Genomic DNA, 14,320 nt, shown 5'->3' on the forward strand with positions numbered 1-14,320 from the left:
TGGATTTTTCCTCTTAAGGCACAGGATGGTTGTTTGCTCCTATTAAATATTCACAAACTATTTGTTGAATGACAAGTTTAATATTTTTGAAATTGTGTTCTCTCTCCCCAAACTGACACTGCTGATAGGTCCCATCTTCTGACCTAAACACAAATCAGGTCCCAATCAGGATATAAAACCTGAAGTCTTTCCTCCCCTACAACACTGTTGTCATAATGATCTCTCTGAAACAGAAATCTGGACGTGCCATGCTATTTTAAAAATTGCCATCATCCCTCCCTCACTCAAAGCTAAATTCCATGAGCTTCATGTAACTTATAAGGTTTCATGATTTTCTTTCTTCTGCAGCCAATTATCTGCAGCTTGGAATTATGTGCTTCCCATTAACATCAGGGAGTTGCCTCTTACACAAGTGCCCCAAAGGCCTACATCATTCAAAAGTTTTATTATTTAATAGCATTTCTTCCATGTGAATAAATATAAACTGTATAGATGTCACAGCAGTTTGTAACAGTGGATTCACCTTGGAGGAACATGTTTCACCCCACATGCCTCTGCCCAGAAGCTCTGTTATTAGTTCATATCAGATATTTTCCTAAATCTACAGAAGAACATGTGATAGTAGATTGGTGAACTTCTTCCTGTTATTTTATTACATTCAAATCCTGTTTCGAACTTTCAGATTTTGAAACATTACCCCAGGCATTAACTTGAGCCCTAGTAGCACTATTTAATGAAGATTTTAGTTATGTTTTTATAATGTATAGGGAAATAATTTGTAGAGTCATGGTTATGGCTCATATGTCTCACCAAAATTCATGTTGAAATTTAATCCCCATTGTGAGTTATTGAAAAGATAGAAATTTAACCCTTGTATGGGATTTGGGAGGTAATTGGATTAAATTAGGTAATAGGAGTAGAACTGTAACAAATGGGAATCTGCTTTTAACAAAAAAGAGGCAGAGAAACCTGAACTGGTACATTCTGCCTCACCCTGTGATGCCCTACACCACATTGAGGATCTAAAAAGAGGATCCAACAAAAAGAAGAACTTTTCCATTTGCAGCATCTCATCATTGGATTACAAGAAACTGAAGCAGTTGCTGATCTGCTGCTGGATCTTGGTACCTAGTCATGATATCATCAATAAGAAAACAACCCCCAAGGAGTTGGTCTGTTCTGATCAAGAAAGTTTGGTGATCAGTCAACCCACTTTCCTCTCTGAGCTCTGGGCTCCCTGAATTCCTTAGGGATCCAGAAAGCCTGGTGCTCACAGGAGACACCAGAATGGGACTGGACTGTCCTTATGTATGTGGATGGAACCATCCTGCAAGTGAGGGTTTATCATGATCACCTGCGAAATTTGTTCTTTATGTCCATAAAGAGATGTTCAAAGTTCCTGTCATGTCTGCATATCAGCATGGGTATTCTCTAAGGTGGGAAAGAAAAAAAAATTTTTGAAATTAAAACCATAGTGGAGGCTTTCATCTGAAGACAGATATATGTATATATATTCTTTCCAGTGACTCAGTGGAAGTACCAAGCCAGACAGTTTATTCCTGGGAAAGGAATGTAGCTTTGTTTTCTCCTGATGACTCTTTTCCACCCCCACTCTTTGGACACAGTAACACAAGAAATCCAGCCTGGCTACAGTGGCCTTGCAGATAATGACCTGTAGAATAGTGTATCTGAGGACCACAAAATCAGAAGAGAACTGAAGGAGAAGGAATGGAATATGCATATTTGTGATCTATCCAGCAACACTGAGCAGAGACTCTGCACAAGGTAGACACTCTCAGGACGAATTAAAAATGATTTTGCACTGAAACAACTGACAGCCTGATTGTGGGCAATGAGGAAAAAAAATACATCTGAGTATAACACCTGATTGGACCTGGAATGATGAGTGAAGCCATGGGAAGGAACAGTGTAGAAGTGACATTGTGCTCAGGGAGTCAGAATGCAGGTCAAAGATTTTGATGCAATAAGGAAGGAAGGAGATGTAGACAGCTGGAAGGTCAGGCTGGGGCCAGGTTACAGGGCCTCTATGCCAGAGGGAGGAGTGTGGTAGAGGGCATATAACACTGTCTGCATGCTGTGGACTGGCTGAGGGTGGGGGTTCCTGACTTCTCCTTTCCAGGGGTGCCTGCACAGATGCTTCCTACATCCTGGCATTCTGACAGGAAAATAAGATGAAGTGGTGCTGCTGGCACTGGGCAGCTGGACTGAAAGCTGTATTCCCTGTACTGAAGCCATGGCCATGACTGTTAGAAGATTAGGGAATGGAGAAGGTCTGTATGGTGGTTCCTGGGAATGAACTGCATATGCAACTGAAGGGACAGCATCAGTGAAAGGTTTTCTTGGTTGTGGAAACTCAGTTCACTGAGACTTGAGGCTACTCTGGGGAACACGTGCAGATTGTGATGGTGATGTGGAAGAGAGCTGGGACACCTCCCAGCCTACAGAACGTGAAGTGACTACAGATCACCAGTAGGGAGGAGATATCACAGACAATACCCTGGTGTCACTTCTGTTTCCCCTGAAACTCATAAGGGTTGATCATAACTGACATAAGCAAATCCTTAGCTGAGAGCCCATCCTACCTTGAGGGGCAACCAGGGCTTGCCCTGGAGGAAGCAGCTACTGATCTGCTGCTTGATCTTCTCATGGTCAAATTCGTGTAAGGTCTCCCTGCCTTGCTCCAATTGATACTGGCAGTTGGAGAGAATCAGTGGAGTCAAGTCCTGCTCCACTTTGTAACTGACAACATTCAAGTCAGTGACCTCTGAGGCATCCACGGAATAGCTGAGGGACATAATATACAGTTGTTGTTGTCCAGGGAAGGTATGTGGGGCTTAGGGCTTTTAGGCATATGCCCTGCTTCTACCCTCATAGTGTGAGTAAGTGAAAACCATTTGTAAACATGGAGCTTTGTTGAGAAAGGCTGAAAGAGGGTTTGGAGGACAGGAGCTATTGCTGGTTGGATTCTGCAGCCCAGCTTGGTGGCAGGGGTTCTAGGTTCATGCAGTACCCATTGTTTTCCTTGGAGAACTTCTCCACCGTGTGAATGATTTCATTGTGTAGATTCATTAAGTAGCTGAATAATGAAGTTGAGCAGAGACCCAGGCCCTGACACTGGGAAAGCATGACCTCAAAATCTGTGTCCAGATCCAAGTCAGAGTTGAAGTAGCCTTTAGGTAACTTGATTTCATCTTTAGAAGACAAGGTCATTCCTAAGAAGAGGGATGTTGCACCAGGCATTTGGGTCATACCCTGGAGGCAGGCAAGGAGGAGAGCAGCCAAGGGCAGCCATCTTCACAGAACATGGCCCTGGCTGTTATATTTCCAGTGCTCTCATCTCCTTTCTGATTCCATATTTATAGATTCAAGATGACAGATGGTAACTTTTGTGGTTGGTTCATGTAGCACCTCCAGCAACAGGTTGCACAGTCATACACACAGTTTTATTAGCAGGGTGCTGGAAAAGTCATGTGGAGGAGATTACTTATCATTGGTCTCCAGTAATCACCTCAGCACATTCCATGTGGACAGGAAAATGATGATCCTGTTGGGAATAGCTACCTTAGCCCATTTGTTGAACAAAACACTTGGTAAGATCCCCATGAAAACATTGCCCACCACTACCTTGACCAGGGTAAAACCAAAAGGTGTGCTCCCGAGAACCTGACCCTGCACCTTCCCACATTCAGGAGCATCCCTGAGTTTCAAGTTTGAGGCTGCATAAGAAGCTGGAGATGAGGAGTGCTTTCCAGCCACAGCAGTGTCTCATGTCATGTCTCTGGGATTTGGCATTCTTTGCCTCAGGTTCTACCTTAGGACCTGAGCCCCACCCTCATGCCCCAGCCTGAATGATTCTTTTGAACCACCAATCATGGATGATCCTGATCTTTTGTTGGAGCAGATAGCAGCCATACCTGAACTGTGACTGCTAATAAAACTCCTGATGGAACAGTATTCATCTTATGGAATATTCTGGAATTGTTTCACTAGATCCCTTTGCAGGGCCAAAATCTCAGGCAGGATTACACCAGTCTCAGTTCTGCCTCCTGGAAAAGAAAAGACAGCTCAGTAACATTTCCTCTATTTAACTGAGAAACAATATGGGTTGTATAGACTTAGGGCAGGCTGGGGACTTTCTATGTAGTTTAATTTGATTAGTGGGTTGTTTTACATGATTATACCCTGAAGCTTGCAAATGGGAAAGGGGTAATCTCATCCTTTCCTCAAGTGGAGCTATCTCCATATATCTTCATGCCCTGCACATGAGGAATTTGGATGAGGAGGACCAAGTCCTAGCCCTCTTCCAATGAAAAGTTGCCTCAAGGACTGAGCTAGGCCCCATATCTCATTTTACACATGAATCAAATCTAAATGACCAAAGACCCAGATGTGAGTCTTGACTTCTGAAGCTATCAGCAGAAAAATGGGGAAAACACTCCAAGATATTGACACAGGCAACAATTTTCTGGATAAGACCCCAAACCAAAGGAAGTAAGAGCAAAATGACAAATGGGATTATATCAAATTAAAAAGTTTCTGCACAGCAAAGAAAACAACCAACAGAGCGAAGGGACATCCTACAGATTGGGAGAAATAGCTGCCAACTCTTCACCTGTCAGCAGGTAAATACCCAGAATATACAACTCAAAAAAATTAACAATAAAAAAATCAAAGTATTTCAATTTAAATATGAGCAAATGATCTGAATAGATACTTTTCAAAAAAAGAAATATAAGTGGTTATCAAACATATGAAAAAAATGCTCAATGTCAATAGCCATCAAGGAAATGCAAATCAAAACTATAATGAGATTTCATGTCCCTACAGTTAGAATGACTTTTATTAAAAAAAAAAATAATAACATAGATGTGTAATCGCAGCTACTCAGGAGCCTTAGGCAGGAAGATCACAAGTTCAAGGCCAGCCTCAGCAAGTTGTAGGCTAGTCTAGGCAACTTAGTGAGACCTTGTCTTTAAAAAAAGTAGGGGATAGGGGCTGTAGCTCAGTAGTAGAGTATTGGTTGCTAGAAACCCCAAGAAGTGTTTAATTGTCACTAGTCCCCCACAACCAAAAATAGATGAACCCAAATATAAAATAGTAAAGATGAAGGGAAAAAGGAAATCTAGTATATTTTTGGTAGAAATGGAAATTAATTCCTTACAATGGAGAATAGTATGGAGGTTTCTCAAACTAAAAAAGATCTACCATGTGATCTAACTACCCCACTCCAAAGGAAATCAGCATATCAAGGAGGTACTGCAGGCCCATGTTTATGTGGCACCCTTCACAATAAGACAGGGAATCAGCCTAGAAGCTCATCAGCAGATGAATGAGTAAAGAAGATGTGGTTTATATACAAAATAGAATATGATAAATTATATAAGATAAATTAACTCCTGAAATTTTAAGCGAAACAGATAAAACTAGAGAATGTTATGTTAAGTAAAACAAGCCAGATAAGTATACATGGAAATTTCACACAAATTCCCATTATATGTACAACTAATGAGTTAATAAAAATAAATAATTTGGGGAAAAATTTTTCAAAATTTACTCTTGTGTCCACTGTTGGGTGTGAGGCTGCTTAAATGAAAGACTCGGGCCTATTGCAGTGGTAGCGGGTGTGATTTGGGGTTTTGTTCTGAAGAGCCAGGATAAAGAATCCTCAGTCAAATGAAACCATGTATTGATAAGAGATCATAACACTAACATGATGTTCTTTCTAGTGTGAGCACTAGACATTTCCAAATTATTTTTCTTCCTGTCAGCTGTGGTAATAGTCCATGAGGGAGGTGGTGAGAACCTCTAATCTGGCCCAGGAGAGCTAAAGTGGGTAAAAGCTGGAGACGCTTTCTGGGCCTGGGTGTTGTGACTCCACATCCTGCCACCCCATCACGAAGCACACTGCTTCCTTCCTGCAGGGCACAGGGAGGGCTCTAGGTTTGGTTTTCGTTTGCATTATTGACTGTTCAGCAGGCACTTGCTGGTGACTACCTGCTCAGCTTCTGGGGATGAAGATAAGGCATCACAGCTGAGTGGCCAGTGTGATCTGTCCTGGCCTTCAAGTTCCTTATAGATCACAACTAACCTCACTCATGTGCATGTTATACCTATGACTTCAGCATATGTGTCTTAAGACCTCTGTGCTGTTCCTGAGACACACACTACAGGCTTTCCATTCAGAATCACAGTGCTGATGGGGCTAGTTAGGGTTCTGCCTCTAAGAATGATGATTTTGAACCCAGACACAAAGCCTCTCAGTCCTCCTCAGGGGAAGTCTACTAGGAAAAGGGGACAGCCCATGAAGCAGACACACCTCCTGCAGGAATTCCCAGAGCATAGGAACAATCTACTTGTTGTTCTTCTGCTTCACAATGTGCTGGAGGTACTCAACTGTGATCTTTTTCCTGAAGCTCCAAATCTTTGAGCAATGAACCACATTTTTCTGGGGCAGTTGGGGCAAGAAGCTTGCTGGGTCACCATATAAGATTGTCACCAAATGGATGGAACTGATGTGCTCATCCTGGCTAATGAGCATGCTCACAGTCAGAATGGTCTTATCTAGATGCTGGATAAAGAAACAATACAGCATTTTGCAAGTGAGACATTGCCACAAACAACTGGGAAACTCATGGCCCCGTGATGGCTCCTTAGGAATCTACCTGCACACACAGGATTCTTGCTTTTGCTATTTGTCACTGTAATTGGGGGGTTTCTTGTTCATAGGTTTTTTGCCTCCCCAAATAGAGCAAGACTCAAGGGTATTTATTTCACTGCACTTCGCTTCTTTACTTCCCTGTCATTCTGTGCATAGTCAGCTTTGTGATGTTCTCAGCAGAGCAATAATGAATCCAGAGAGATTGCTGTTGTATTTCTGGAGAGTTTCTGCCTCTTACTTTCATATCCCACTGTAAAAAGCAGTGTAGAGCAAGCTCCCACCTGCCCTGTGAGAACTCCTGATAATCTTGGTCTGACTTATAACCAGTGCAAGAGAGACACCTGAGGATACCAGAAGGAGGGGTTTCTCCAGATGAGGTCTCTGACATCCCTCTTGAGGACAGTGGGCCAACAGTTCTCAGAGATGAAGGGAACACTCTCCTGGACAGAGATATAAGGAGCAGCCACTACTCACCACTTACCTCCAGTTCAGGTAGAAGAAGAGCTTTGAAATGTTTTCCCTAATTGTTTCTCTGTCCTATGGTTGACAATCTTGCATTGAAATTTAAATGCCCTACAAAGAAAATCAAAAAGTTTCTGTTACACAACAAACAGCAGTATCTATAAAGTAAACACTGAATAATGTTAATAGATATAGTCCTTCTTTTGGGGTGATATGTTCCTAAGTTAACCAGATACTTCCAACACCAGTCTCCTGACCTTGTGAAGATACTTTAGTCACTGATAACCCTCCAGCCCACTGCTGTGGTCTTGAAGGTATTCTTAAACAAATGGCTAAGGACAGGACATGAACTAAAAAGCCAAGGGGCACAGAGATGCTAAAAACTACCCAGAGCCACCTCACTGCTGCCCCTAAGCCTGTGGGCAGAGGTGGTTCTGGGGATCTGGCAGCAGTTTAGAGCTCCTGGGTCCAGGAGTTGTTGAAACCACACTAGAACAAGAGACGTTCAGCAAAATCAGTTTTAAGATGGGAAGTATATGCTAATGCTGTTTTCTGATGAAGACACACCTGAAGGGGAACAGATTCTCTCATGGTGGTAACAGACATTTTATTGCTACTTCTATTATCTGTATGCTTTTAAATAATGTTGTTCTACAATGGTTGTTTTAAAAGATTTTTGCAGGTAAGCAAAAAGAAACAAAAATCCCTCCTAATGCCACTCAGAGTCCCCTCACAGACCTTTGCTTTTGGCATGGATTTAAATGTTTAGGGAAGAAGAGTTAGCTCTGCAGACATTGTTTTGTAGCCTCCTTTGTTTATGTAACAATTTTTGGACATACACATATTAGGTCAGGGTACAAGTGTGACATCTCTGGAAAGCAGAAGTAGGACAACATGTCACCTCCTGGGGAGCCATGTGCTCCCAGGGCACAAGGTTAATGCAGCATGCACAAGCACCATGTATCAGCGCTGCAGTCCCCACCCAGGCAGGTGGTGTGTGGAAGAGCACAGCAGCCCCTCCAGCTCCCATAAGGAGAGCAGAGCGCTCACTTTAACTCATCTTGTGCCATTCACCAGGAGCTAAGGGAGCCTGGCCTTTTGGCAGTCATGCCCAGCCCTAATTCCTTGCTTACTCAGGCCAGGGAATGGGTGCTGCTATTTGAGAATGCAGTGCAGCACAAGGTGGACCACATGGGTGGTCTCGTTGGCACTCTTTCACAGTTTCTTTGTTAACTGCTCCAAGTCTCTCCAGATATGCTGCTGCAGGAATCCTTTTGGGTCACCCAATGGAGGCTTGATGATATTTATTACAGTCTGTGGGAAAAAGGAAACAAGATGTGCAGTGGGATCTGTGTGTAGAGGACATGGTGAGAGGCCATGGGAGTGAAGCACCAACACAAGGGAAAGGGTGGTTTCTAGGTGAAGTCTGGGTGCTCTCAGCATGATGCGGGAAGCAGAGAAAGGGAGGCAAATGAGTGGAGCCAGAGACTGCTGGCTCTGAAGTCATCTGGGTGCAGCAGGGAATGCTTCCCTGTACCTCCTGAAGCCACCACAAGGGTCCAGGTGACAAGGTCTTACTGCCTCTCCATGCCCAGGTGTGGCAAAGGACAGAGTTGTATTCTCAGAGTAGACTTTATGATCCGATTGTTGCACCTTGTATACATTTGTTAAGATGTCATATTGCTACAAATGTGTAATTGCTTTTTTAAAATCAGGTAAAACAGATTTTAGGGCTGGGGATGTGGCTCAAGCGGTAGCGTGCTCGCCTGGCATGCGTGCAGCCCGGATTCAATCCTCAGCACCACATACAAACAAAGATGTTGTGCCTGCCAATAACTAAAAAATAAATATTAAAATTCTCTCTCTCTCTCTCTCTCTCTCTCTCTCTCTCTCTCTCTCTCTCCCTCTCTCTCTCTTTAAAAAAAACCAGATTTTAAAAACTTTAAAAACAAAGAGGATTTTTCATAATCTGATGAGTAGTTCCCCCATTGCATCATATGTCCAAAGGGGGAAAAGTAGGATCTATAACTTTTGAATTACCCTGTGGACTAGGTAAAATCCCTATGTGGCTAGGACTTTGTAGACAAAAGGAATGACTGCAAACACAGTAAGTTCTTCCTATTGTTACATAAAAGAGTCTATGTTACTCCCAAAACATAACCAAATGAGTGAGTTGCCAGGTGAGACTGAAGATGACTGGTTGTCCACATTATTCTCAAGTTACCCAAATCAAAACTACACAGTATGGCAAAAATTTTTGAGATTCAGGGACATTGATGATTTATGGAGATAACAGGATAGACTATTTTAAGCTTTGTAACAGAAGACCCAGAGATATGGTGACAGTAGAAGGTCCTTCTTGTCACATTAAGGGATCACTGACAGCCACACTCATCTCAGGATCAAGCATGGGATTATGAGATCAGAGTTTTATGTCTATCTATTTTATTTTTTCAGTTCTGAGAATTGAGTTGGGGCCTCACATGTGCTAAGAAAGTGTCCTACCTCTGAGATAAGCCCCCAAGTCTTTTCTATTTTTACTTTGAGACAGGGTCTCACAAAGTTCCCCAGGATGGCTTCATCCACTGCTTCCCGGATCTTCTCTAAGGTGGTGGCAAAGCTGTGAACTGGAGAGTCCCCTTGTTACCGCTGATTACTGGTGATGAGTCCTTGCTTCCCCAATGCTGAAGTATAACACCAGAGAAGCACGCTGAGGCAAGTTTAGAGTGGAAAGTAGAAGCTTAAATAAGGACAGCAGAAAAGACTTCTCCCAGAGGAAGAAGGGGACCCAAGAGGTGGAATCCGTGGACGAGGGGGGGCGTGGGGGTGGGGGGGTGGGGGGTGTCTTCCCTCTTTTATAACTAAGGTCTTCATTCAGCTTTCCCGCAATTCTGTCAGCATTCCTGTCCTTTGTTCTCTTATCATTCAGTGATGGAATTTAGGTGGGAAGGCCCAAAGGGTGGGGAGTAGGTCGGCCAAAGGAGTAATCTGACCAGGAAGGACTTTTGTATTAGCATCTCCCTGTTTGCTGGGAGCTGCTTCATTCACATTTCCTTGGGATGGGCTCTGGGCCTTGAGAACATTAACAATTCAATTTCCCAAGTGCTGCTCTGCTTTCCTAGGCTTCATTCTCTACATGGTCTTCATTTTCAATTTTACTCAATATTAGACCTGATTTACCTAACTACACTGACTACCTATCTTTAAATCTGGCTTCACCCTGAGAGGTGGGAAGGAGAAATGGAGCACATCTGCAGCTTCACAGACTGGGACCAAAAAGTTCTCATGCAATTTTCATTAACAGTCAAGGGGCTGGTCACAGATGATCTGGAAGACAAGCTGTGGCTCTGGACACTCCTCACAAATGGCCGCGTTGAAAAGCCACCATCATCTTCACTCCTTTCCCTGGTAATTTCAATGGAATCAAAGAGTGAGGCCAGGGAGGTTCATCTGGAGGAGGCCGCTGAAGTCACACTGGCTTGCTTGCTCCCTGGAAGCTAGCTCACCCAGTGCTGGAACAGGGAAGAACTTGTGAAGCTGGCTACTGAGCTGTTAGCCCACCATGACGGGATGGCTATCTACCTTTGGTAGAAGATTATATAGGCTGTCTGCGGGCACACTTCGTCCTCCGACAGCTGCTGCACATCACTGTCATTAAAGCAATATCAGAGGCCATCCATGGAGTTCCTCCAGTACGCTGGGTAGTGCCCCCCTTGCATGGTGATTGCACAAAGCATACAGGTAATAGATGTAGTCCTAAGGGTCCCTCCTGAGTCCATAGGGCTTCCTCCATGGGGACCAATGGGATAGCAAACTCCAGCTGCTCTGCCTTCTCTTGACCACATGAAGAGTCATGTCCAGGCCAGTCAAGGGGAACTTGATCATGTTCTGAAGTTTCACATTCCTGTCACCTTCCTGTCGAAATCTCTTGAGGTGTATAGCACATCAGGCAGAGTGCACAGGCTCCGCATGATGCTCCCCTTCTGCAGCTGCTTGCAGTATGGGCAACACCAGGCATCATCTGGGGCCAATCGTTCCTCTTTGGCTTACAGTTGGAAACACTGGGATAAAGTGCAGGTCTGAGGTTGATGATGCCCCTCCTTCTGCAGGCAGACACTTTCTGCATCTGGTATATAATCATCTTCAGTGTGTACAAATAAGAAACTTTTGTCTCCTTGTCCCATCCTACCACTAACTTCTCATGAGCAGTGCCACCTGGTCCACAAGATTTTAATGCCCTTTCTACTGTTGGGTGGCACAGGGGCTGTTTCTCCTGGTGCAGCAAGTATGTAATTCCCACAAAACTGACCACATGCAAACTGAACGAACACACTTGAATGCAAACAGTATGCCTCAGGAAATACTTCAACTTCTCCAAAATTTTCTTCTGCAGAAGGTCCCATGCTATCGTCTTCTCTAAGTGCAGCATAAAAGGTAGTCCAAATCTCCTTCCCTGCTGCCCAGTGCAGGCTCAGTTACACACCAGCATGACAATCTTGTCACTGCCTGCTCTGGTGGTGGGCAGGTCCAATTCCCCCTGCTTTGCTGCTGTTTGTGTAGAGGAAAACATTCTCTGATGATGCAAGCCAAACTTCAAGTAATTGAGATTGTTGTTTAGGTGAATTCTTCTTTGACTGAGAATTCCTTCAGGCGGAAATATTTCTGGACTCTTAAAGCAAAAATGCCTTCACTTTCATTGACTGTCTCCAAGTCATCTGTAACACATAAGGAAAAGAGGAATCCATCATAGTAAATTTCTGTCAACACAATCTCATCAGTGAGGATCTTTGTTTCCATAGATATTGCTTCCTGAAGTCTGGAAACGGTCCCAAACAGTGGTACAGCCACAGCAATCCTCATGCAATGAGGACATTCCCCTTGGTTCACTACAGTGAAATAGGTCTTGTGTGGCTTAGAGGAATTGGCAAAGAAATGCAGAGGAAAGGATCCAAAGTGTTGCTCTGTTTCTGATAATGGGGATATGTCAAAAAAGATCTGTACTAGGCTTGAAAAAGTTCTTGTACAAAAGTGGTACACACAGGAGAAGATGGTCCCATGGGCATGACATCATTCTCTGATGGAGGCTTCAGAGGAGGCTGCCCCCCCCCCCCCCCCCCCCCCGCTTTCCAGCAGGATTGAGTTCTTTATGAACGAGGTACAAAAGCCACAGCAGAGACTCCTGGGTATCACGCTGGGATTCCCCCATCCTGAAGTGCATTCTTTGACACAGTACTCTTGAAATTACAACTGTGTTACGGGGTGTACTCTAGGATCCAGAGGGTCCCAGTGCGCCAGCTGCTCGGTGACCTCGCCCTGGCTACTTTGTGCCGCATCCTGAGGGCTGCTTGGGTCAGGGAGGGCTCCGGCTGCCCTCCCGGGTACTGGCCCAGCGCAGGTGCTTGGGAAGAACTGGGTGTGTCTGAGGCGCTGCAGCGGTGTTCAGAGCAGGTGTTGGGTGGTTGCGGAGCCCCCCACTCCCGGCACAGGCTCTGGGCGCAGGCGGGCCAGGCGGGCCAGGCGGGCAGGGCAGCGGCATGGGCGCAATTGGGCCCCTGGGCGGGAAGCAGCTGCTGCGGAGGCCGCCACTGTCCCGCGGCGCCCTCGGAGCAAAGGTGCAAGAGCGAGGACAGCGTCTTGAGGACGCTGCTCGGAAGCTGCTCACCCTATCAAGCGGAAGAGGGCGAAGAGGGGCGCTGAAGAGGGCGAGGAGAGGCGGCTGCCGCCGCCTCCCACCGGCTGCTCCAGAACAGCCACTTTCTAAGGGAGCGCTTCTCCTTCCCGCAGGCTGCCGCCACCCGAGGCCCAGCCTGGAACACTACCTTGGACATGGCGGCAGCAGCCGACCCTCCTCACCGCGCACGCCCGCTGGGACCCTCCAAGGCCACCAGCGCATCCTGTCGCAGTCCTCACCAGCCTGGGGGCTCCACGCCTCACACACCCCAGAGGCAGCTGAGCCAGCTGAACCAGCGAACGAACCTCTTTCAGAATTTTCCAGTTAGGAACATCTGACTAACACACCTGCATCATGCTACTTCCATTATGGAACAATGTTATGTGAATCCATGTGTGCCACACACTGCACTCACCGTGGAGATAGCAAGAAGGAATGAATGATCTTCACTCTAGGGTGAATGTGAAGCTAATGGCAAAGCTATGCACGGGGAGACAAAATACAAGCCAAACTGATGATCAAAGCCAAACTTCAAGTGGACCCAGCATGGAGGAGAAAACTTGCTGAGTGACAGAGGAATCCCATGAAATGTGAATGACATGAGGCATAGTGGGATGTTTGAGATGAATTCCAGGCAGCAGGGAACAACGTCATGGCAAGACGAACTAGGAAAATATAGACACAATGCCATTTCATTTTCTATAAATCTAGATGTTCAAATTTAAAGTAACAAAGTTTAGGAGGTATTAATAAATTATTACTTTATGTACAAAATTTGAAAAGTGAAAAATTTCCTAAATGTAAAAATTATTAATTTTAACCATGTTGAGTTAACAGTTTCTACAATTTCATGTAACCACTTTAGCTGATTCAGAGAACTTTCTCCCTTCCTTTGTCAAAGTTTATCTTCAAACTTCTATGACTGCATTTGATGACTTCCATTTCATAATTTTAGTGTGCATGATTATCTTAGTCCATTTTCTGTTGCTATTACTGAATACCATAGACAAAGTAATTTATAAAGAACAAAGTTTTTTGTTGTGCCCTAAAGGCAATTCAAGTTCACACTTATTGACAGTAGCTTGAAGACCCTTTGCGATCTGTTCTCTGCTTATGACCCTATAGATTGGACTCCCACAACTACCATCCTTCCCACATCCTACTCGCCACACCCACAGCCCACTCAGGTCGACTTTGACTCCCTCACATATCATGCTGTGCCTGGCCAGCTCTTACTTTTCTCTTAGGACCCAGTTTAGACATGCTTTTTCTAGTAAGCCCTCTCACCCCACAAACCCAGGAGTGGCCCCCTGCACCCTTGTCTTAGTTCATTTGGGCTGCTATATCAGAATGCCTCAAAGAAGGTGCCTTATAAACAACAGAGATTTAGTGCTCTCAGTTCTGGAGGGTGGAAGTCCAAGGGTCCTACTACACATATCTTCTCTAGAACCCTCTATCTCAACCCCCATTTTTGTTATTGAATCCTCTGAATCTGTTGGTGATCACTC

General features: G+C 44.7%; 1 pseudogene; it reads right to left on the bottom strand.

Moving 5' to 3' along the window:
- Positions 1-1,004: 1,004 nt before the first annotated feature.
- Positions 1,005-12,969, bottom strand: LOC143388936 (ubiquitin carboxyl-terminal hydrolase 31-like; annotated as a pseudogene).
- Between the last annotated feature and the right edge of the window lie 1,351 nt (positions 12,970-14,320).

This window comes from Callospermophilus lateralis, unplaced genomic scaffold, assembly GCF_048772815.1.
Source record: "Callospermophilus lateralis isolate mCalLat2 unplaced genomic scaffold, mCalLat2.hap1 Scaffold_45, whole genome shotgun sequence".
Lineage (NCBI taxonomy): Eukaryota > Metazoa > Chordata > Mammalia > Rodentia > Sciuridae > Callospermophilus > Callospermophilus lateralis.